This window comes from Erpetoichthys calabaricus, chromosome 4, assembly GCF_900747795.2.
Source record: "Erpetoichthys calabaricus chromosome 4, fErpCal1.3, whole genome shotgun sequence".
NCBI lineage: Eukaryota > Metazoa > Chordata > Cladistia > Polypteriformes > Polypteridae > Erpetoichthys > Erpetoichthys calabaricus.
The window spans coordinates 71,025,320-71,052,237 of NC_041397.2; positions in this window are offsets into that span (position 1 = coordinate 71,025,320).

Consider the following 26,918-nt stretch of genomic DNA (forward strand, 5'->3'; position numbering starts at 1 on the left):
ATAACATCTTGTTTAATACACTCTAATAGGCTGCCAAAGTTAAATTAGAATACATTTGTATTGGTCTTTAAATTGTTGTGTAATTATGATTTTTAAGTATGTGAGCTGCAGTGAGACAGAAAAAGAACACTGACTTGAGATGACATGCTAGGATATTTAAAAGAAATATGCACTTGAGCAACACTTTCACACTCTTGAAGCATAAAGCAATGTAGTCAATATTAACATGTCATGCATAAAACATACACTGAATCCTATACACATTTTCAATCAGCAATTTTTTAATGGATCACTGCCTGTGCCTTAAAACATACTCAAAAAAAGAATTAGTAACACATTTGTAACACTTTCAAAATAAGCATAACAGTCTAAAATCCATTTAATCTAGTTCAGGGATGCCAGCAGCACAAGGCAGAAAACAGATCTGAACAAGGTGCCAATCCATCACAGGGCCGTCTCACACTCCTACCAATTCACACACATGCTTAGAGGGGCCAGTATGGAATTTCCAGTTAACCTAACTTTAATGTCTTAAGGGATGTGGGATGAAAATCAGAGTACCTCTTAGGAAAATCTCATGAAGGAACAGACTGGGTATGCAAAACTGCACCTAGGCAACATATGGGTATCACTTTAGAACACAGGATGATGAATCTATAGGAGGCAGCACCAAGCTGCGTTTTCATTTTAAGCAAAATTTAAGTTTTCTGTCAATGTCTCTAAAACATATACTGTATACAGTACTGTACTCCACTTATAAAATCATTGGTTGAATGACTGGAGCTGTATTTTGAATATATATATTTGAAAAGTTCACTTTTAAATATTTAAACAATTTACAATCCTAAGCCTGAATCCATACTTGGGCACTAACTCTCTGGACTTTGCCAATATTCCCAGTGTTTGTGTGGGGTTTAATCTGGCTACCTTTGTTTTCCTTTCCATTCCTCCTTCTTTCCTTATGATGCACATGTTAGCCTTACAGTTACAGTCCCGTGCAAGTGTGCACATCAATGAACTGGTACCATGTCCATGATCAGGGCTTCCCATGCATTCAATGGGGCCGACATTGTCACTAGCTCCTAAAATTTCTGAGCTGAATAAGTGGATTATAAAATGAATAGACAAATGAATGCATCATATCTATGGAAGATTTGTGCCAAATTTAAATGTAATCCAACATGTCAACTACATTGCAATGCAATGCAGTGCTTCTGCATATAGTGCATTTAATTTTGCCACATGTATATTAAAAACATATCAACCAAATGATCGATTGCTTTTCGCTACAGTATAGCATAATTTTTGTGTCAGTTAAAATTGTATGTATTGCATTTAAATTCATGTCCATGGATCATGCGTCTTAACTAAAAACAAATTAAACATACTGCATTTCACCTAGTAGCTTTTCAGAGAGTACTGGGTTTCCATTCAACACCACACATTAATCATGACGAAACTGAATGCAATAAAATAACGATTAATCAGCATCAAAAGGCAGGGCAAGGAGTGTTGGGGTATGAGACGTTCCAATAACAAGTGTGTGCATGCAAAGCTAAAGAAAGGCCATGGAGAGTTGAAGCAAAGGCAGGTGAAATGACTTGCCTTTGCTCCACTTTGAAGAACGAAAAGGAAATATAATCAATTTTATCTCACATGTTGTAAGATGACTTGGATAAAGGTGTCAGCCAAATGAATGGAAAGGGCTACAGCATAAAAATAAATTTCCAACTGCTATAGTAAAATCCTTAAAATGCATTCAAGAGCTATTGTCCCAAAAAGCTGCAATTTTTGATTTTGTAGATCATCAACTAGGAATTTCCGCACAAGTATTACGCTAATTATGGTTTGTAAATACTTGCAGATAGGTGTGACAGTACCAGCTATTGCTAAACCTTTTGACACATCAGTCAGGATTTTCAGAAGAATGGAAAAGTATTTTAAATAAGGCAAGCATAACCCATTGTTTAAACAACTCACAATAACAGTAAGCAATGTTAACAAGACTGAAAGAAGAAAAAAAAACACAACACTTCTCATTCTTACACTAAACCATTCCACACTGACAAAACCTACTGTGGTTACCACAGTATATGGTTACCAGTAAGCCATACTTTTGGACCCTGGACTTGGGTTGGCTCACAAAGATCCATGGAATAGTGTGGCATACAGGTTTCCCTTGACCCCATGCGAATGGAGTAAGGAGGAGCTAGGCAGTGTGTGTGTGAGCAGCCAAAAGGACCAAATAGCTGGAAGCATGTACTGCTGCTTAATAACTGAGTGGCATGGCACTATTCATGTCAAAGAAACCAAATGGTCCTTTGTAGGGCTATTTGACAGCAAATTGGCATAAAGAGGCTAATTCAATACCTCTGTCTCCTGCTCCCCTTGAGTCGTTACATTAGGCAAGCTGCCAAATCACAGAAATGTTTAGAAGTGGAATAGCTATTTTCCCAACTGTTGGCACCCCTTACACAGTCTTTTAACACTGAGTGGTCATTTGATTACATTCAGCTTTGAAATGAATAATGTGTGGTCTTATGACATGAATTATAATATAATGTACTGTATTTTTAATGGAAACAAAAATTTTATGTCATTGTGAAAAATCAAATCGATCAATTGATTTGTATGTTTTTAATTATACAATTAAGACTGCCTAAATTAAATGCAATCCATTGTGTTAACTACATTGCAATGCAATACATATACACACTGTGCCTAACACTAGAATCCCTGAAGCCTACGAAAAAACTCGTAATCCCGGGCCACCTTAAATTCCTTCGCACATCAGCATCTTTTATTTTGTAAATGTGTCAATCAGCACAAGCAGCCTGCTATCTCATCCCCCACCCCCATCCCCAACGGAGCTGAACTCGGGCAAAAATTTCTCCCTGCTCAAGGCTCTTTATCTGCGTGCGAAGTGCCTGAAGTTGTATATGGTAAATAAAATATTGTTATTTGGAACATATGCATTTCATGTGTTTTCTGTGTCTAAAATGATCAGTGTAAATGTAGGAAGAAAGGAAATGCGAGGCAAGAAATGCTGAACACATACCTAAGGCAGAAACTTTTTCCATGTTATACTAATAATGACGTGAAGTGTATAATAGTCCAAATATCAAATAAATGTGTGCTTTTCTTTAAGAATACAACCAAAGTAAAAAAAAAAAAATCATTCAATTTACATGTTGCTGTCAATGAGTTAAAAACCCAAGCTCAAATGTCAGTCAAATGAGATGTATTCTTGGATGGTGCAGAGGTAAGAACTGCTGCCTTATAACCAAAAAGTTCCAGGCTTGATTCCGGGTGCTCCTTGTTTTGAGTAGAGAGTAGTTACACCGGGTGTTACAGACTCAAATCAAATGTATGTTTTAACTATATTATAGTAATAATAATAGCAGCTCACTACCCAAAACACAGGTAACATCCATTTATTGAAGTGAAAAAGTAATTAGGAAAAGTGAAAGTATTCAGACCCTTCACTATTTACACATTTAGAGTTTCAGCCTTACACTAAAATTTTTTATGTTCATTTTTCCCCTAATCAAACATTAAACACCATGGCAAAGCAAAAGTACAACTTTAGGAATTTTTACAAATTTATTAAAAATAAAAAACTGAAATCTCACAAAAGTACTCTGACCCTTTCCTATGATACTTGATATTTGGCTCTAGGGCATCCCATTCTATTGATTATTGAGATTTTTCTACACCTTATTTGGAGTCTACCTGTGATCATTTCATTTGATTGGGCATAACTAGGAAAGGCACATATTGTTTTATAAAAGTTTCTACAGTTCACAATGTGTATCAGAGCAAAACCAAGCCGTGAGGTCAAATAATTTACCTGCAGAACTTAGATACAGGATTGTGTCAAGGCACAGATCTGGAGATGTCTACCATATATTTCTGCAGCATTGAATATACCAAAGAGCACAACGGCCTAAATTATCTTAAATGGAATAAGTTTGGAACAATCTTAACAATCTTGAGCTGGTCAAACTGAGCAATCAGGAGAGAACAGCCAGGATAAAAAAGAGGTAATGAAGAACCTGATGGTCACTCTGGGAGAGCTGCAGAGAAACTATGTGGAGAATGGAAAAACCTTCCAAAGGAACAACCAACAATGCAACACTCCAGTTATCTGGGCTTTATGGTAGACTGGCCAGATAGCACATGAGAGCCTGCTTGGCACCTAAAAGGACTCAATTCTAAGAATCTCAAATGGAAGAAAACTGAACGGAGCAAAGTACAGAGATACCTTTAATAAAACTCTGCTCCATAGTGCTCTGGAGAACTGTTTGGGGTAAAAGGTTAGCCTTTCAAATGGACAATACAATTAAGCACAAGGTAAAAGAAGACTCCAGACTGCAATTGCTGCCAAAGGTGCCTCAACCAAGTGCGGAGTAAAGGGTCTGCATAGTTGTGTCAATGTCATAATACCATTAATTTTTAAATAAAGTTTTAAAATGTTCTAAAGCCTCTTTTTTAAAGTATTGTTTAATGAGGGGCAATTAAATAAGAGGATTTTAGCACAAGGCTGCAGCATGAAATGTATAAAAAGGGCCCTGAATACTTTCTGAAAGCACTTTACACTGAGAGGCTGCAGTGATAACTACTGTGTTACAAGTTCACTCACAAGAAATCATTTTGGATTACCAAATCAAACCATTTTAAAGTAAGGTAAACAGCTTCTCCTGAAATAAACATTGGACAGAGCACTGTGGTTGGGATGTATGATTAATATTTGTAATATAATGTTTTTTTCATTTTTTGAAAAGTACAAACTATCCAAAATGTTTCCAGGCTAAGATTTAATCTGTGAACATTGCAATCGAGCTCCAGCCTCACTGGGCCACATGTTTTGAACGTACACCAAATTAACATCATTTTGGACAAAAATCTTTGAATGCTTATCAGATAGCCTTGGAGTCACAATCACTCCTAACCTATCAACAGCTGTGGGCTTAAATAGATAAGTGAAGAAGAACAAACAAATCGTAATTGCCTTTACCTCACTACTAGCACATAGACTTATTTTGCTCAACTGGAAGAATCCCAGCCCACCACTTTTAAGTCACTGGGTCACTATCTGAAATTAGAAGAAAATCTAATTCTCACTCAGAGGATTCGTACAAACTTTTATTAAATTATGACAAAATCTAATCAATAACATTTGAGAATAATCTTCTATATTGGGGAAAAGGATACTCTTCCTTCCTTGCTGTTTCAAAGATCTGCTCTGTTGGCTGGCTCTCCTCTCTTTCTATCTTTTAGGTAAAGGGTTGAATTTTGATTTTGCCAAGTTGGATTTGATTGTATGGATTGTTATTAGCTTTTAATTAAAATTAATATAAATAAAAAAGTACAATAAAGTTTTTTTTTTGCCAATGCTAAATACTACTTGCAATAAAAGAACTAGGAGACCTTACTGAGCATCTCAGATCATACAGGTTATACGTGCACAGCAAACAACCTAAAATGTACATGGAAAAAGAAGAAAAAAATCATTGATTTCCTCTTATTTATGAGTACAATGTAGCGTGAATTTTCCAAAATATATGCAATATCACTGAAGTGTATTTTTCATATTTTTGCTACTTCAAAGGGCAAATTTATTTTCAATTCCAATTTATATATAACTAAAAAGGTCAAAAAATGTGGCCTACATTTGAACAAATAACTGATCAATAAAGTCACTTGTAACTACATGAACTTTGTGGAATGAGTAGAAACCCATACCCTACATCAAGCATTTGGCATGGTCTGGGGATGAGCACCCACAATTGATAAACTTAAGGTGCAAATTCAAAACACACAGTAGATTTTTTTTTTTTTTGTCTTTAAGCAAAAATTGAAAATGTCTTTCACAAACACACAATATCCAGGCAATTTAATAAAGGCACACTGTGTCTTTGTAAGCTGCTCTGACTACTGTGTTTAAAAATTCAACTTTAAAATCTCAACAGTCAAGCTTTAGATTGAACTGAAATTCCAACATTGTAAATGTGTGTGTCAAGTTTTGTGAACTTCTCAGCAGACATAAACACACATCATTTCAACACGTCTCACAGCATGTTGTAGGGTTATCTTTTTTTATTTTCCTCATTCAAAAAGGGGCAGAGCAAACCAAAAAATACACAACAAATGTAGAGGTAACAAAACTAACCCAAGATCTTTCAAAACTGCAGCAAGAGATAATCCTGGAAAAGACAAAGTAGCAGGTGGAGAGTTGTGTGCAGAGTGAAAATTAAGGTGTGAATTTCAGAACTGACACTGAATATGATTAATATGACAAGCATGGAGACCCAGTAAGGACAGGACTGACCAGTGTTAAGAATACATTCTAAAGGCCATCAGGGAAGCTGGGACAAATGTCATGCATATCATTGACATGAAGTGCATGGGTGTAAAGAAACGTCAGCCTGTGCGAGTGTGGGTCTGTGAGTGGATGGGTCCTGTTGTGCCCAGTGTTTCGTGGATAGGTCCCTGAATATGGTTAACCGGGATTGAGAACATTATCCTAAAGTGGTTTGCTAATACTTTAATTTTATTGGTATTATGGGAGGTGTTAATCTTTTGAAATAAAAACCAAATACATAATTACTGAGGTGACATTTTCAAGAGAGGGTAATGTTACATATTCATGCTTTACAGAAAGGGGAAAAAAGATTTAACAAAATACAATAGTTGTTCTAAAGCAGATCTCAAAATAAAAGGTTCATAGATGAGCTGTCTCTTTGAGGGTCATTTGGAGAGTGTTCTGCTGAATCCCATTTTAATAAATTATCAAATAGCATATAATTACTGCTTTGCTTTACAGTACTTTTGATATCTGAAAAAAGCTGAAATTGCTCCTTTTAAACATGTGGGTGAGGCAGACATTACAGTACTCCAATTAAAAGCAAATATCTTCATAGGCACTAAAAAAAATGATCTCAGCAGGAGGCATCAGAATTATAAAGACACTGCTTTTGAAACTGAATGCTTGCATTCAGCATATGAGATTCTGTTAGCATGCATTTGTTTTCAGTTAATATGAAAACAGCAGGGTGGCATTTATTTTAGCAATTTTAGTTTATCTCTGTTTTACAATATGAAAGATATTTTGGCCATTTTTGCTTAATTTAATGCCAGTAATAAGAGAGTCGTTTGTTTAGGTTCTATGATTTAAATTCCTTTTTATACAGAGGTACTCTCGTTAAATTAATTTCAAACAAAACTGCATTCTAAATGATGATTAACACTACAAATTGAGCAATTTTATCATTTAGTGGCAAGGAAAAAAAATACAAACAGCATTTAAAAGACACCATTTTCTTCTCTGCAGTAGGGTGAATATGATTCTCCAGAAATGACTGTTGAAAATCAGTCCAAACTAAATCAGGCTCAGGGCCTATCACACTTTACCAAATATGAGATGTATTCAAACGAGAGATGAGAGCAAGAAGAAGGGGTAACTTTTCAGAAAGCCATAAGTGAGGAAACAGCAAGCAAAAGAGCCTACTTCAGTAAGTGAAATAAGACAGAAAACCCACACATTAGACACTGCAAGTCCTGTACATTTCTGAGGTTTGATAAAGAAAAAAAATTAAAACATTATTTTAAAATAGTTTATTGATTTTGTATTTCTAATGTAAAAAGCATTAGAATATTTTCTAAACAGCTTTTTCCATTATCATGCGATGGACTGGTGCCCTCTCAGGGGTTTGTTCCTGCCTTGTGCCTTATGCTAGCTGGGTTTGGCTCCAGCACCCGCCTGGACCTTATTCAGGACTAGGTGGGTTAGAAAATAAAACTCTTTCCAATACCGAGTAACAGGAAGTCAGTGGCCACCCTAAAACCGATGAATTCAAAGTAGGAACGATTCAATAACGGGGAGCCAGTCCACAGCAGGGCACACTGACATACAAATTTAAACTTGTTCACACGGTGCACCACCAAGCATACGTTCGTATTAGAACAGTAAAGTGTCACCAGTTAACCCAATACATATTGTACGCACACTTTAACATACAAGTGGGAGCTAGAATATGTAGAAGCCAAAGGAAGACAATGGGGAAATCTTGCGAGACTCAATCAGGTAGTGAACAAAACCAAGAATCAACCTCATGTCCCTACAGCCATGAGACCAAAACACCATTTACAGGGCCATGTCCTTTTTATTTCATTGATTAAATCAGAAAGTCAAAAATCTGAGCTAAAAGTACATAAAGGCTATTTTGCCATACAGGAATGAACATTTAATTTTTCCTTGATTTACTGGAAAACACTTGTTATAGCATAAAAAGTAAATTACTAAATACTTAAATCCATTTAAAGGCATGGTATATACATTTTCTGACAAAGTCCAGTGCGTAAGCTGTGCTGCTAACTAGATTGGAAATTAAAATGTCTCAGGTATAAATCTTGTGGATGAATCAACTGTACTGTATATATGTTTTGTTCAAGTAAATATCTTAGGAAATGAGCTCATCAATGGAACTAATTTATACAAAATTTCATTACCCCCTTTTAAGCACTTTGAGCATAGGTGCTATATAAATAAAATGGATTATTATTTATGACACTGTATGCTGTTGTAGGGATATTCTACAGTGAAACAATGAGATATATTTGCAGACATTTTCTGTTCCTGCAAATCAACTGAATCCTCGAAATAAAGAGCTCTAAAAAGCATGTGGGGTCAAACCCCTGCCTCCTTTTGAGAGCAATAGCATCCTTTTGTTGAAGCAATAGGCTCAATATTGAAAGCAGACGTGGACTTCCACTAATAGATGGTCTTCTCTCATTTTCTTGTCTCTCATTTTTGCACATTTTTTTAAGTAATTTTTCTGATAGATAGAACAAACTCCATTTGTCCCAGGGGAAAGATTAGTTTTAGCATAAGCTCAATAAATTTCAAAATATTCCAGCAAATAACATCAGCCCCCTTAAATACACACAAGCATTACCAAAAAAAAAATCTACTCTCTCTATATATAAAATCCTAAGCCTAAAAGTGCAACAATTTTATGTGACTTTTTATGTCACGTTTTTTGTCACGCTTTAAATTGGGCTTACTTTAAAACCTACATATATATGTTTGGTATCATTATTTTCAGAATTTATCAAACTTTAATGTGATGTTGTCAGATTTTCAGATTCTTATTCCGTTTTTAAATTATAAACTAAAAAATATCAAGAACTCACGTCCTGCGAGACGAGACTTTGTGCCAAAAGATTTAACCACGCCTGGGGCTGGAAATAAAAGACAAAGAGTAGGACCGCTGCTGTACAAGCTTTTAAATGTTCGAAGCGCCGTGAAAGATGCAGATCATGTGGCACGGCAGCAACAGCAGCAACCCAGCAGCTGATCGAGAAAAGAGGAGGTAAGAAAAAAAAAAAACCTGTATTTGTTTCCCACTGTATCACCGTTTAAGATGGGGTTTCAGAGGAGCGACCGCGTGTCCTTGGGGTGCGTTCAGCCTCCCTCTTCACAATGTGAGCGGCATAGGCACGAAGTGGCTGACGCGTAGCACAGGCCAGGGGGATTGGCGAGCGAAGCGAGCAGGGGGGAACCCCCTAGTAAGTAAATAAAAAATTGCTAAAGATAATAGATCAGTCACAGTCAGGTATTACAAAGCCAAACTGCAGTAGATGTGAATGAGTCCCAGTAACATTTCACACTACACCAATCATCATTATCTCTGGCTAATTGTCCACATGAAATAATATAGATTTAGTTGGAATTTGTTACACTTACTCTTCAAGGAATTTGTCGAGCAACGTGCCAGTATTTGAAATTTTAAAAACTCCCGCTAAAAACATGGATGAGAGAAAAAAAATTAAAGGACAGAAAATGTGTAATCTGCTTCAGGCCACAAATCACCTGGATGATATCCTAAGAAAGGTAAATTTTATAATACAAGAATGACCTGACATGGCAGAATGAATACCAAGCCATAAAATAAATGATCAGATATTGGCAAAGTCTCAATTCTAAGAAATTTTGTTGGAACTTGAGTGCCCCGATAGAAACCTACTTCACATCGTAGAAACTAGCTTTCCTAAATTTGCATTGTGTCTCTGGGTTAGAACAGGGATGCTAAAGTTCAGTACTGTAGGGCTGGAGTAGCCGCAAACCATTTTATTAATTAGACACCAATTCATTCATATAAGGGAACTATTTAATTTAGTCGCTTTCAATCTGCCATGTCAAGTCACTTGTATTGCTGGTTTTTCTATGTGGATTACGTGTGGACAAGAGAAGATTAGTAATTCTCAGTCTTTTTTTCATCTTCCACATATCTGCAAATTTTTAATTAAAATGGATGCTGCATTATAAACACACACATGTAAATGGTAAAGTGTATTTTCTTTTATCATCTCAATGAAAAAAATGTATTAAGTAATTAAAACAGTGAAAGCAGGTTAAATGGCAGGTTAAAGTTAAATGTAGCTATTGAAGCTTGGGAACCTTAGAAAGTGAGTTATCTAAAGAGATGTACAAAAATGGTTCTACAGTAACTTCTTCAGTAGCAATTGGCTTATTAAACAAATGGAGCTGGAGCAAAACCCTACAGTCACTGAAGTTCCCAGCATTGAACTTAGACTCTGGCTTATAAAAATAAGTTTAATACGTGTGTTTTGCTTTTCAAGTAAATTAAGAAAGGCATTTTTTTTCCATACATGGTGTGCGTCCAAGACGTAACTGGCATTTACAGCCCAATTACACAGAAACTACTAACTTAAAAATTGTAGCTTGGTACTTAGGTGACAAAGAGTACCAGAACTGAGAAAACAACTAGTCAAGCTTAGGTAATATACGATGGATTATTGTGGGCAAATGTGTTTGGTTACCAAAAAAGTGGCAGGAAATTGGAGATGATTCTTTTTTTCAAGCCACAAAGTATTAATCAACCAAATGAGGAATTTAAACCAGGCAGTGGAAATGAGCTGTGAACTATTTTAATCCTTTGTCTCAAAGAAAAAAAATAAATTTAAAACAAGTCTAATTACTGATCTGTCCACCTAAATGCATGTTTTTGCATTACCAGATATGCAATACACAGTATATATAAAAGAAAATAAATTTATCAGGTTCCCCCAACTTATCTAGTAATTACTTTCTGTTTAAGATGCCTGCTATTTTTATTTATAGTTTGTCATTAAACATGTGACAATATACTGTTTGTCCACTTTCTAAGTCACTTAAAAGTAGAACAAGAAAGTACTACACATGCCCCCACACTATGTGACTCTTCAATTCCACCCGTAAACGTTAAAATTATAACATTATACAAAGTTATTGTCTGTCTGTATACCTGCATTGTTATCGACATTGTTATCACTCTTTAATTTAATATTGTTCTTTATCAGTATGCTGCTGCTGGAGTATGTGAATTTCCCCTTGGAATTAATAAAGTATCTATCTATCTATCTATCTATCTATCTATCTATCTATCTATCTATCTATCTATCTATCTATCTATCTATCTATCTATCTATCTATCTATCTATCTATCTACACTGAAAGAAGTGCGAGGAAGATACCTGCTCTGAAGATAGATAGATAGATAGATAGATAGATAGATAGATAGATAGATAGATAGATAGATAGATAGATAGATAGATAGATAGATAGATAGATAGATAGATAGATAGATAGATAGATACTTTTTTAATCCTGAGGAGAAATTCACAAGTTGAAGTTGACACTAATCCATCACAAGACATATATTCTCTTATAATAGTTAATTTAAAGATTTCGGTAATTTTAAGTGAGAAAACTGAACTGAACTAAAGGTATAAATTTTAAAACTAACAAATATCAGGTGTACAATTAAAACTAAAGACTGCTCACAATCAATGTGTATTGTTATTTAACAGTTAGCTTTCAGAATGACTTTGCCACATCAGTTTTATCTTACTTTGCTGGATTTTAAAATCCACCTATAAAATAAAATACAATACTTGTCCAGGTTCAACTGCTGTGATAATGGTAAGAGCAACCTCACACTAAAGCACATAAGCGTCACCTCTTGGACAACTCCATTTTCTAATTACTTCAGATTTTAATAAACTTAACGGGGAAGAATTTTAGGTTTTTCTGTGATGCTAAAACAATAAATATTTAAAATAACTAAATAAATTAAGTTCAGCCATGGAATCCTACATACAAACAAGTGGTCATGTACTGATTTTTTTTTGTTTGTTTTTGGTTTTCTAGCTTATCTTCTGAGTGATTCAATTCTTTCACTCTTTCACTCTTTCACCAATAACAGACACAGATCAAGTAAGTAGAAAAGACTTGGATAGATGAAATACAATAGATAACACTGTTTCAGTAGTTGTGGTTTCATTCAAAATACAATTTCACACACATTGTTGGGTGAAAAAAAAAGAATGCAGAGCCACCTATTGGTTCTAAGCCAGAAATGCAAGCAAGGGCTAAACTTACATTCTAGGCAATTCTTGCCATTTGTCCCAGTATAGTTGTGTTATTTTTGTACATTTGAAAATTGTCATTAAAGAAATAAAAGTTTAGAAAAGTAGCAGGAAAATTTTCTGTTGAACCAGGAATGCTTTTTCATCTCAAATATATACTTAAAATATCAATTAGGGATTTTGTATAGCCTGTCTTATTATCCATCATTTCATTTATGAAATCAACTTAATCCAATTCATGGTCACAGGATCCAGGATTCAACTGACATCAGGAAGTAGACTTGAATAGCATGCAAGTCTATAGTTGGGCACACTTATTTCATACTAGGTCAAAGAACCTAATTTTGCCCACATTTAATATATAAGAGAAAACCTGAGTACCAAGAAAGAATGAAAAGTTTGCAGAGCCTCGAGGAGTTATGAGGCAGAGGTAGTATGTTGTCAAGGCAAACAACAATTGCAACAATCATACTTTTATTTATCCCTTTCTCATTCCATTCAATAAATCTTGAGTCATGTATTGTATTAAAAGGTATACTTAATATACCTTACCGTCAGGTCAAGCAGAGATCAAAAAGTAATTTATAGCAATTGCTGAATTTCCTATATGTAAGTGCAATTTACTGCACAAATATTGTAATAAAGGCACCATCACAGAATAATTTTCTTTTGTAAATAGAAAGCACTTTAATTATGTTAATATACAAATAATATGTGATGATTGAATGTGCCTGACTAACACCACACAGTTTAACCCCCATTTCCTTTATTTTACCAAATAATAGTGCATGATGGTGGGATTATTGGTAAGTAAACCTAATTGATTAGATTAGATTCAACTTCATTGTCATTGTACAGGTACAACAAAATGCAGTTTAGCATCTAACCAGAATGTGCAAATAGTAGACTAAGGCGCAATGGACAGTGGGTGCAAATAGCACATTAAAGTGCAATAAACAGTAAGGTGCAATAAGGCAGCACACAGATGAGAATATATATCTATGATGATATTTAAATTTACAGGTAGTAGTATGTAAAAGGAAGAGTATATAGATGTCAATACTGATCAGTAGTACAGAAACACTGTATGAATACATATACTGTAGATATGTGAAATATTTTTATATACAGAATAGATTTTATATATATATATATATATATATATATGTATATATATATATATATATATATATATATATATATATATATATATATATATATATATATTGTCACAAACTCCAACAAGAGCCATAACAAGGTTTGGGCAGCCACCCATATACTATGTATCCTGGGTGCAAAATTGAAAAAACAAGTGATAGCACAGGTGTGCACAGATAAGAGTCCAAAACAGAACTGAGGGAATAGGGAAAAGGTGGAGGTTTTTAAAGGTCAGTATAGGAAGTGACGCCAAAGGGGCCGGGACGGAAGGGTCTTCAACCATAGGCTCTGGCCCAGGATAGACATCAAAGGGGCTGGAACTGGAATGGTCTTCATCTATTGGTTCTGACCCGGAAGTGACGTCAACAGGGCCAGGTGGAATTTTCTGTGAATGGTCTGCAGGAAAGTGAGAAAAAGAATCAGTGCACTGTATCACATCCGGTCTGATTTGGAGTTGCCCTTATTCCAGCCCTTTAGTTGCCTCCCATGCGCACGTGTGTGACAATATATATAGATATACATAAACAGGTGAAAATATACATAAAAGTACAGCCAGAAGTTGTTGTTATTTAGAATGGTCAGCTATTGAATGGTAAGGGTTGAGAGTTCAGAATTGTGATGGTGCTATGTAACTGTTCCTGAGCCTGCTGGTGTGGGACCGACAGCTCCTGTAGTGCCTCCCTGATGCAAGGAGGGTAAATAGTCCATGGTTGGGGTGTGAGGCATCGTTGATAATGCTGCGAGCCTGTCACAGGCACCGTGTATGATGCAGGTCAGCAATAGCTGGCAGTGGGATGCCAATGAAGACCTGGGTCATTTTTCACCACCGGTTGCATGGCTTTCATGTCAGCTACATAGCAGTTGCCATACCACACTGTAATGCAGTTTGTCAATATGCTCTCAACAGTGCAGCAGTAAAAGTTAATCAGAATCTGAGGAGACAGGCAGGCTTTCTTTAGCCAAAGAAAGTAAAGTCGTTGTTGCACTTTTTTAACCAGACTGTAAGTGTTAATTGCCCAAATAAAGGTCCTCAGAGATGTGGACACCCAGGAATTTGAAGCTGGAAACACACTCCACCTCAGTCCCATTTACATGAATGTCTACTACCTTTAGTTTTCTGGTAATCTACAATGAACTCTTTAGTTTTATTAATGTTGAGGGTGAAGTTATTGTCAGCACAACATGTTGACGGGTGCTGAACCTCTTCTCTGTAGGCTGACTCGTCATCGTCAATGATAAGTCCTACTACCATAGTGTTGTCTGCAAACTTTATGATGGAGTTGGAGCCAAATAAAGGGACACAGTCATGGGTGAAGAGACAGTAGAGGACTAGGGCAAGTACACAGCCCTGTGGAATGCTGATATTCAGGATCAGGGTAGAGCAGGGATCTCAAACTCCAGTCCTAGACGGTCGCAGTGGCTGCAGGTTTTCATTCTAACTCATTTCTTAATTAGTGACCCATTTTTGCTGCTAATTAGCTTCTTTTGAATTAATTTTAATTGACTTGCTCTTACCAGCCAAACAATAATGAGATATAAAATGAACCAAAATATGATCAGCAAACTGTGACCATCATGCAATATCTGAAAATAAAAAGGGTGGAGGTCTCAGGAATGTGGATTTGCTCAGGTCCCCAAAATATTTTAACAGTGCTCTGAGAAAAGTAAAGAAAAACATCAACAATTTTGAAAATGTATGCTATTGAATAATGAGAGCAGCAATAAGACATGGAATGAAAGAGCGAGTTTAATTAACAAGAAGACTCGGCACGTAATTAAGCAACTGGTTGGAGTGAAATCGGCTGGAGTTTGAGGACCTGACTTAGTTGGTCTTCTGTTGGCTCACTCACTTCACATTTCATTTCTGTTTAAGGAAAGAAATGAAGCAATTCAGAGGAACACATCTTAAAAAACAAGTCAAATAAAATTAATTCAAAAGAACTTAATTAGCAGCAAAAACAGGTCACTAAATAACAAAAGGGCTAGAATGAAAACCTGTACCAACTGCAGCCCTCCAGGACTGGAGTTTGAGATCCCTGGGGTAGAGAATATCTGGTTGGTTAGCCTGACAGACTGGGGTCTGTTGGGTAGAATGTCCAGTGTCTATTTACAAAGAGAGGTGCTGATGCCGAGGCTGCTAAGTTTAGTTACCAGATTGGAGGAGATGATGGTGTTAAAAGGGATTGCCATTTAGTTTAGAACATTATAGAAAAATTGTACAATTCTTCTTTCAGTTGATAGTAGGTACACTATAAGAGAGGATATAGTGAAAGGCATTCCCAGTGAATGAATAGACCATTTGTACATTAAAAGGTAGATGGCAGTGTTTGGACTTGTCGAGTGGTACACTGCTGTACAGCCCCACACAGGCTTGCTATACTGTAATGGTTTGTGCAATACTGCACAATATAACACAGAAACATGAACGGCCTCAGGATATCAACACAATAGCAATTCAAAGACATCTGAATGTTGTACGTAGAATGTAAAGAGACTAGCAGTGCAACATTGACATTTACTTGGCAAAATGATTTTTTTTTTAAATTAATAAGAATACTCTTAGTATCTTGCAGTTCTGCGCATACAACCTGCATCAACTCATGCTGTGCACTGCCACCGGCTGGGGCACTGTATGATGGCACACTGCTATTGCTCACTTCATTCACCTGCTCCAATCTGTCCTCCTTCCTTTTATTGGTGACTCCTGCCAAGAGACCAGTCAAACGAACATTTCTGCAATTCTCTACTTCAGTCAGTAATATCTTAGGATCACATTCATTTAAGTTTCATTTTGTGCCATTTTTCCTCTGTTCTTCCGTGGTTTGTATGAAGAGGTCAGTTATGTACAGAGGCAAATTGATATGGTGATTAGATTGTGAATATTCAAAAAAGGTGTTTACACATCATACACTGTCTGGGTACTATTAGGTGGTGTCAAAGAGTGGCTAAAAGCACATGCAAATAGTTTTAAGTTGATTTCAGATTTATAAAGGAACTTGGCATGGCACGTGGCATACATACAGTTTTATAAAACCAATTCTTTTTGTGTATGCAATTTTTGCCTTTTGAGTGTAAGCAAAAGTTTTATTATGGAATTTGAGCAAGATTGTATACAGGAGCCCCCGGCCCTTAAAAATGAGTAGTGCCGTCCTTACAGGGTCTGCTCAATGTCACTGCAATCTACTTGCCACAGAGATGTGAACACATCTCATCTCTAAGAGAAAGTAAAATTAGAATGGGCTATGGGCTTTAGAGGAGTTGAGGGAAGAAGAGAGGTAGGGTTTTAAAAAGGATACCAGTTAAGGAAGGGCCAGTGGAACAACAGGTTTTGTTATTTCATTTAATTGTGATTTTACAGACGAGTTCAAAATAAATTTAAAAACAATAATTTTCATTCACAAAAATAAACTGGATGCATAATTATCATCAACATTTGGAAGATACACCCTTAACAGAAGTGTTTGTTTATTCTTTAAAAATTAGCACATTTTTTTTCAATTAACCTTTGCTGGATTTCATATGCTGTCTGCTCATATTATTTTACAAGTTAAAACAAATAAATGAAATTTCTAATTTAGTTCACTGTAAGCAAGTTTGGTATACCCTGCAATAAATTGGATAAATAAATCAGTTTCCACATGATCTGCCAAAATAAAGGACATCATTGATTTTGAATTTGGTTAAGCAAGTAAGGACAAGGGGTAAATAGATAGCTCCAGATTTGTTTTCTCTTTCCAATTTACATTTAGGCTAAACATATAATGGGCTAGATTACCTTTAGCTATACGAATTCAAGTTACTATCTGTATTGTTTCTTTCTAACAATCAATACATTATATACTAAGATTTCTATAATAGCCTACTAATAGTTACCTCATGCAAGATTTTATGACTATAAATAGTAGACACATAACACCTGAAAACAAGGAAAAAGGTGTAATAAGAAACCTTATTGCTACAAACACTATCAAATATAGCTAATTAAATTCATTTTAAAGTTGGTAAAAAGCAATCAGTTCTGCTTATGTGCTAAATATGTACAAACATTCACAATTTTAACTGATAATCTGTGTAGTCTTGATAATACTATGTAATCCTTAGCACAAAAATATGACCTGAATGCTGATGATGTGAATTATTTATAGTATGAGGAGATAAAGTTTCAGTATCTTGCCACTTGTGAAGTTAAGCATTTAAGTTTCAACCAAGGTAAATTTGCAGTAGCAGAAACCGAGTAGGAAGCCATCAAGCTTTTTCAATAAAAGTAGAGAACCCATAGTAGCAACCACAGTAGTTTGGTGCCCCATCTTTTGTCTGTCTGGATTCTGATAAGAAGCTATTTTTTTTTTTAGATAATTGCAAGAATTTAGAAGGCTTTTTCTACTGACGCCAGCACCTCAGGCAGGTAGGTAGCTTAATTCACGTCCCTGGTGTGGACTACACCAATGAAATGCAGAACTTATATAGTTAGAGACTTCTGGTGGACACAGACCACAAGAAATAAAGATTAAAAGGTTTTACTTATCAAAATGCACTTAACACAAGCAAGATTATACACTTAAATCTGAAAAGTATTTTAGCTTTTACTGTAGGTCAGTAGCAAATTCAGTCTTCCTTTTCACCAGTCCTTCTAGAGGAGAAGTACTTCAAACTTTGCCATACAACAATTTCCAAAATGTTGGAGGCGAAAAAGTATTTTACCTCCACCATATAATACATGAATAAGAAAGTTTATGGATAATGGAACAAGCTAAACAAAGTTATTAAAAATCACTTAAGTCAATTTTCAGGTGGCATAGACTGCAACTTCAAACACTTCATAAACCTACAGGCAGAGTGCTATATAAAAACCTCCAATCATGTGCAAATCCTACTGGATTCAGCAACTTGAAAATGCAGCATTTGGTAAACAGGAACAAGAGAAAGCTGCAGGATTAAACATTCTGAAAATGCATATAAGTTAGATAAAAACAATTACTTAATAGGCATTATTCTTGTACAGTGAGTGGATCTACAAATTTTTATACGAAACATGCAGTTGTGTAGATTGTATAAACTGTTAAAACACTGCACGCCACTATCTAAGGACTCCAAGTCTATAGCTAAAATGTGGGGAAGTTTTATATATTTAAAAAACACACTTAGAATTAAGTGATTTTTAATCACTATCAAGTAAAATCAATACATTGAATATATGTTTGTTGGTCTTCTTTAGCATTTATTAAGCCTTAACTGAGTTAATGGCGCCACCACTGTATTGCAACAAGCTCACTCACTGAAAGCTGCTATATTCTACATGGAGACTGCTGGTACTGAACGAGAGCATAAGGCAAAGCTCTGCAGGATTGTACTGCCATGACATCACAACTGGGAGGGCACTCAATTGTGGAATTAAAAAAAAAAGTGACAAATCAGTCCCCCTTCCCCAAGCTTAATAGCCATATGACAATCATGGCAAAAAGACCTGAGACTACAAGACATTCAGCATTAGAGGATGGTTTGTACAGGATAACAAAAAAAAGCAGCACACTATTAAAATCCTCTTTTATTAGGCATATACTAATGATATGAACAAAGGTAGTCACTTAATAGAAAAATGTATTACATCTAAAATAAAAAACAGTTATGTTTTATAATAAGAATTAAGTTATAAATTATATTTTATATAGTATAGTCTAGCGTACGTTCAAAAACTAAATGGAACCACATTTACCTGTAAAAGGCTTAAAACTTTATTTTAACAGTATTATTTGTATGTAAACTTCATTAAATATTATTAATTTAAGGTTAATTAGCATGCATGCACTGCTCATCACTAGGCTCAAAAAGCACCTCCAATTCCACTGCCATGCTGATCATTTATAATAATTATGTAAACACTTAAAACAACTAAATCATTTATTTACAGACAGCATTTAATAAGTAATTAGTTCAATATCCACACAAATTGGACTAGAAGGTTAGGTTCTTAACCTAACTGAGAATAAATTTACCTAAATTAAAAACAAAAAGATACCTAAACATTTCAATGGGCAAAATGCTTCATGATTGGTTGTGCAAACAGATTGAAGTGATACAGAAAGCCCAAAAAAACTACTAGACATATTCTGTAAGAGCTATATATGAATTATGATTAAAAAAAGTGAAATCAGTTTAAAATGAAATTGGAAATAAGGTGGATGGGAGGAACAACAGAATCAGAGAGGGAATAATTAGAGTTAGGTAAATGTTAACCAGTTCACCACTGTGCTACCCACACTAAAGTCCAGCAGAACAATTTTGGGGCTCTATAGATGCTCCATATCCCTCCTTTCAGTACTTTACACAATCCGGTTTACTTGATACTCTACAAACATGCTTACTGTCCTTGCCAACAAAGACTGGACATCAAAATGGTTTGAACTGCATTATTGATGTAATGTAATCTGATAATCCAACCAAAGACCCAATCACCACACTTTTGACAGATTTTCTGATCTTGCTCCATCCTCCTCATCGCTTTCTGCAAGGACCTGACCACCTCACAGTAGTCACAAATCAATGAACAAGCCCCTTATGACAAAAATGTTTCAAAGATTAGCCAATTATTGCCCTGCTATTCTCCACCATAAACTGACTTAACAGCACTGAAACACAATGGATTTTTAATTCCTGGTGTACCGTCCTAATTGATACAGTTCCTTTCACATATTGCATTATTAGCCAATAAAATTAATACCACTAATTTAGCTGTATTCTAATACCCTGAAATTCTGAAAAATAATTTGAATATTTGTGACATGGCATACTGAACTGGGGCCTCATGTATAACGCCGTGCGTAGAACTCACACTATAACATGGCATAAGCACAAAAGCGGATATGTTCGTATGCACAAAAAATCCAAATGCATAAATCTGTGCGAACGCCAACTTCCACGTTCTTTCTGCTACATAAATCCCGGTCAGCGTGAAAAGTAACGCACGTGCACGCACCTGCTGTCCCACACCAACTCCTCCCAGAATTACGTCTCTTTGAATATGCAAATTAATATAAATAGCCCTTAAGATCAGCCTTCTGTGAAAAGCACGAGGGAAAACAGAAGGATTTCAGCGAATACCAAGTGGAGTCAAGGAAAAAGATACTATTTGTTGGTTTAAACAATGATATAAACAACAAAAAGAAGTTGACCGAGTGACATAGCATGTCGGAGAAACTCGAAAGCTCAAGTTCACAAAGTCGCACAGTGCATGAAATAAAAAAGAAGTTGTCACATACCAAACTCGCTGTGAAAAGGCGAGTCGTAGCCCACTGTCTGAGTGTCATATGAAAGCTTATTAGGGTACAGAGAAAAAAAAAGGCACACAGTGGGAAAAAAGCATGAAATGTCAACTTTAATCTCGAAATTTCCACTTTAATCACGTAGTTTATTTTGTCATGAAAGTAGAACATCATAAACTTCATCTTAAAATCGTTTAATTTACTAGTTTCTCAAATCCCATCGTAACTAAAGTAGCACGTTAAATGCTTTGTTTTGTATTTGATTTTCTATGTGCTCTATGTGTGTGAATCACTGCGTGCTTCCGGGCTTTCTCTTCCTTCGACAGGACACAGAATCCATTACATTTGTAATATTACAGCTCTCTAAATAATTAAAATACTGAGATGTATACGTGATATTATTTTCATGATGATAGAAGTTAAAGCATGTTATTAAACATGGGAACACAGTGGCGCAGTGATTGTTCATGTCTCACGCAAGATGCTTGCTGCGCCATGTGCAACCTTCGATGAAATAATTTATTGTAGCAGTACTGTCTCTTTCAAACTTACTAACCTCCAATTTCTCAATTTCTTTCTCCAAACACCCAATCGCCACACAATCAGCTCTGTAATAGATGTTAAGCCATCTGTAAGCTTAAAACACCGATTCTTCAAAACTTTTAAGGAACATTGAAATATCTTCATAGTACATGTTTAATTATTCTACCCATCTATCCTTCCAGTGTCGCGCCAGCACCAGAAAGAATAAAGCGCGAGGCAGGAACAATCCGTGAATGTAGCGCCAGCTCCTCGCTAGTGCTGTGGCACCGTGTCCTCACATGTTTAATTATTAACACTATAGATTATTTAAATTAAGTTAAAGTTTTATCTGTATAATATATAAACATATTTTGCTGCATTTCATCTTAAAAATGATATTGTCATCATATGTAAATACGCGCTTTATAAAGTGGCTCAGCTTGTGCAATATTATAACTGTAGTGCAAGTTTACAGTGAGGTAATTGTGCTTATAAGTACAAACAGTTCTACAAAGAGCACTTGATGGACTGATTGAGTGCATTTATAGTTCTTGGGATGAAACTGTTTCTGAACCGCGAGGTCCGTACAGGAAAGGCTTTGAAGCGTTTGCCGTGTGAGAGCAGTTCAATAGACAGCATGGCTGAGGCAGCGTGTGCTTGACGCTGTATACCGATAATTCTCTTTCCGATCAGCTGCTGTAGATCTGTGATTTCCCACTCAGATATAGTGCTATAAATACTCCGAGTGGTGCAGTGAGAGTACTATGGAAAAAGATGATCAACTGTGGCAACCCCTAACGGGAGCAGCCGAAAGAAGAAAAAGAAGGTGCAGTGAGAGTAACAACACTAAAGCAGCTATGGTATTTAGAATAGTTTGACCATTCTGTGGACCATTATATTGTTACAGGTTAATTACAATCAGATGCCTTAAACTAATAAACAATATGCAGTTAGTTTCAGTGTATATGATAAAGCTGCGTCAGAGATGTGGATCTAAAAAAGAAAGGGTAACCACACAGAAACAGTAGCACTGCTTTGACGCTGGGTGCCGCCAGTCTGCAAAACAGAGCGGAGAACTTGCGTACGCCAGGGTTGAAGCTACTGTGAAAATGTGCGTGGCTTTACGGCAAGTTTAGGTTTTATACATCGCGATTTGAGTGTGGAAATGTTTGTATGTAAGATTTTTGTGTATGCGCACCGTTTATACATGAGGCCCCAGGCCTTTGAATACGTGAGGGGACAACTTCATGTGAGAAGCAGGGTGGGGGTAATGTGCAAACGCCACATGAATGGTGGGAGTGGGATTCAAACATTTTTAAACTATGTTAATCCAGTTCAGAGTTATAGGAACTAAAGGCTATCTAGACAATATAGGGTGTAAGGTATGAACTAATTAGTTAATTGTAAGGCTTACAAACACTTGTCCAATTTAGAATCACCAACCAACTGAAAACACAAGGTGTCTATACAGTATATAATATTTTGCTCTAAAACAAACTATGGTCCAGAAGAACAGAAATGAACACCTAATATACAGGTTCCCTCTATGCTATTAGACATACAGTAGCAGCTATTAAAACATGTTAACTAGGCTCTCTAATTTCTCTAGAGAAGTACATTTTCAAAACTTAAAGGTAAAAGGCATGATGGTTAGAACTACATCTTCATAGTCCCAGGTTAATGGGCTGGACAGAGTACGATCCTTTGCACTTGTTTCACATGTCCAGTTGAGTTTCCCATGGGATACTTCAGCAACCTACCTCCCATAACAGACATACACTCTTCAGGATGATCAGAAAATAAACTGGACCAGTTTGTACATGCAACATGAATTCTCAACATGAACTGTTTCCTATTATGATGGTAATGCTTTGGAGTACAGTAGCTCTGGTCTCTTCTATTTTAAATTGGGTGTATTTTTTTTAACAAATGGGTGGATGAAATTAAATTAGATAAAATACAGAAAGTAAAGACAGGGTACTAATTCAAATGAAAAACATATTTTTGCTTATAGCATATAAACCTATATCTTTGTATTTTTTTTAAACACAAATATTCAATAAAGTAATGTATGCTAATTATCACAACTCCAGGGAGGCTGAGAATGCATTCAAGGATTTTTCATATAAAGGCTTAAGAATAAATGCCTGAATTCATCTACTATCTCCAAAAAGTACGGTTTTAAAAAATGATCATACACTGAAGTAGAACATTAGAACAATTTAGATGAGAACACGCCATTCAGCCTAACAAAACTTGCCGTCCTATTCACTTATTTCTTCCAAAAATAATCAAGCTGAGTTTTGAAAGTCCCTAAAGTCTTACTGTCTACCACACTACTTGGTAGCTTATTCCAAGTGTCTATCGTTCTTTGTGTAAAGAAAAACTTCCTAATGTTTGTGAGAAATTTACCCTTAACAAGTTTCCAACTGTGTCCACGTATTCTTGATGAACTCATTTTAAAATAACAGTCTCTATCCACTGTACTAATTCCATTCATAATTTTAAACACTTCAGTCATGTCACCTCTTAATCTTCTTTTGCTTAAAGTAAGGTTCAAAGATTCAAGGCCAAGTATCAACACAAAACAATGATGCTCTAAACCGTGTTAATGGCTTAGAAGTCCAAGGTCATTGTGCAAGATGTCATCTTAAATTTGGGTGCACTTCAGACAAAGTTGACTAATATGAGCTGGCGCTGCCGTGGTTCCTGATGTTGCATATTGAATTTTGCATTTAAAAAAAAATCACACAAAAAATACGCATTTATCTAATATAAAGTTGGCTATGTTTAATTTCAATTGCATACTTGAATATTACCACTCAAATTTCACTTAAATTAAGACAATGAAGATATGCAATCAAATACTTTCCTTTCTATTAAGAGACATCACCTAGATCAGGCATGTCAAACTCACTACCATTGGTGGGCTGCTTCGACTGCCTTACGTGCGTCAGTGGGCTGCACTGTAACAAATGCTATTATACTATTATACAAAGTTACTGTAGCTTTCTTTCCAATACTGAAAACTTTAAAAAATATAACAAAGTTTAAAGAAAAGCAATTTATTTCCATACAATCTCCATACAACAGCATACAATTAGAGTCTTAGCCTCTTAGCTAGGTCCTTATATAGGATTCTTACAGTGTGAGATCTATTTCTTTTGTCCTGACACTTGGCATCTCTTGTTAGTAACCAGTTCGTCAATATCAGGCTTGAAATCTTGTGCAGCTGCAACTTTAATGAGGGATGAAAGGTGCTCGACAGTAAGTCTTGAGCGATGTGGGGTTTTGGTAGCTTTCATTAACAAAAACAATTGCTCACAAAGGTAAGTGCTTCCGAACATAGACAGTGCTCTTGATGCCAACTTACGGATCTGCACATACGAGGGTGCCTGGCACACTAACTTCGTTGTATTTTGCCTTCAGAATAGAATCTGACTGCAGTTCAATCAATTCCATTTGGATATTCTCAGGCACATTCTCAACGTTGTAAGAGTATGGTGACGTAAACAGCGCAAAGTCCTGTTCGTGTGAACTGAAATCACGAAAACGCTCACTGAATTCACTGCTCAGTAATTCAAGTTGGAAAACAAATCCTCCAAAAATCAAATTGTACCCTTCATACTGCAATGCAAATATTTCGTTTTAAATTAAATGACAAAGACATAGGCCTATCAATTTACGCATGTTTGGCATTGTGCAGTTTATTTCAAAGTTTATATTGTAAAATAAACCGATATGCAAAAAGCCCCCTGACCTACACTAATTTTACAAACTCAAAATCACAAAAATTTGTTAATAAACAACTCACCAACTTCTCGTGTCCATTTCAGATCTTCAACTGCAGTCTGCACTAACTGTTCGTTACAATATTAGCACAAAATTACATAAAACTAGAGCAAAAAAGTGACAATATGTGAGCTATTACTACTCGTGATGGTCAGTTCTGCCCAGTGGCCAGTATCAGCAGCCCAGCCAGTAGTGTAGCCTGCCAGGCTGCTGCAGCCTAGCACTTCAGTTGCGACGTTGCAGCTCATTAACTTTGGTCAAGGCTCGTGAGGAGGGGGCAGTGTCATACCTAGGGTATCAAGGAGCTGACGCCGCAGCTGCAACTATACTAGCAGATGATGTTTCTGGTACGGTAATGCCATGGGAAAACACACTATTGTCAAAAGGCGGAAGTAAGAAAAGTCAATAAGTAACGCCGAAGATGCAAAGATGATTCAATCACAAACAATAGTAATCATTTTGTACAAGTTTAGTGCTAACTAGGATCTGTCATGTGGGCCGCACAGATTTCCATTGCAGGCCCGGGCCGCATATTTGACATGCCTGACCTAGATTACATCTACAGCAGTGGTCAAAAGTTTTGGCAGTGACACAAATATTGTGTTTTGCAAAATTTGCTGCGTTTTGTGGTGGCAATTCACATTGTTTTTATATTATTCTGCAGAGTGGTTTGATGCATATTAATAAATTGCAAAGAGCTTTATTAGCATAAAAAGTTAACTTTATAGCAAAACCAATTTTCACTTTTTTTGGGCCTGGCACAAAATGATCAGCTAAAAGTGTCCAGCAAGCGCCAGGACCATCTCCTCCTAAGGAGTCAGCTACAGAATTGTGTTGCCACCAGTGCAGAGCTTGCTCAGTATAGGCAGCAGGTGGGTGGGAGTGCATCTGCACGCACAGAGTGGCGAAAACTTTTGTACAATGGCCTTGTGTCAAGAAAGGCAGCAAAGAAGCCACTTCTTTCCAAGAAAACATCAAGGACAGATTGAAATTCTGCAGGTAGTACAAGGATTGGACAGCAGATGACTGATGCAAAGTTATTTTTTTGGATGAATCCTACTTCTGACTGTTTGGGACATCTGGAAAACTGATTGTCCGGAGAAGGAAAGGATGAACACCACCTGTGTCATGCCAGCAGTGAAGCATCCTGAGACAATCGTTGTGTGGGGTTGCTTCTCATCTAAGGGAGTGGACCTACTCACAATTCTGCCCAAGAACATTGCCATAAATAAGGAATGGTATCAAAACGTCCCCTGAAAGCAACTTCTCCCAACAATCCAGGCGCAGTTTGGTGACGATCTTTGATATTTTTCAGCATGATGGAGCACCATGTCACAAGGCAAAAGTGATAATGAACTGGCTCAGAGATCAGAGCATTGAAAGTTTGGACCCACAGCCAGGAAGCTCCCCAGCTCTTAAGCCCATTGGTAACCTTTGGTCAATTCTCAAAAAGCAGGTGGACAAGCAGAAGCCCACAAAATTGCGATCATATCCAAACACTAAAAAGGCAAGAAAGGATCACCATCAGCAAAGATATGGCCAAGAAGCTGATATCCAGCATCCCAGAACAAATTGCAGAAGGTATGAAGAAGGGTAAGCAGTTTAAATATTGACTCTTTACATATATTTGATGTATTTACCAATAAAAGCCTTTGAAATTTATGAAATGTTTATAATTGTTCTTCAGTACCAAAGAAACATGTAAAAAAAGTAATCTTAAAATGCTGAAGCAGTAACATTTGTGTCACTGCCAAA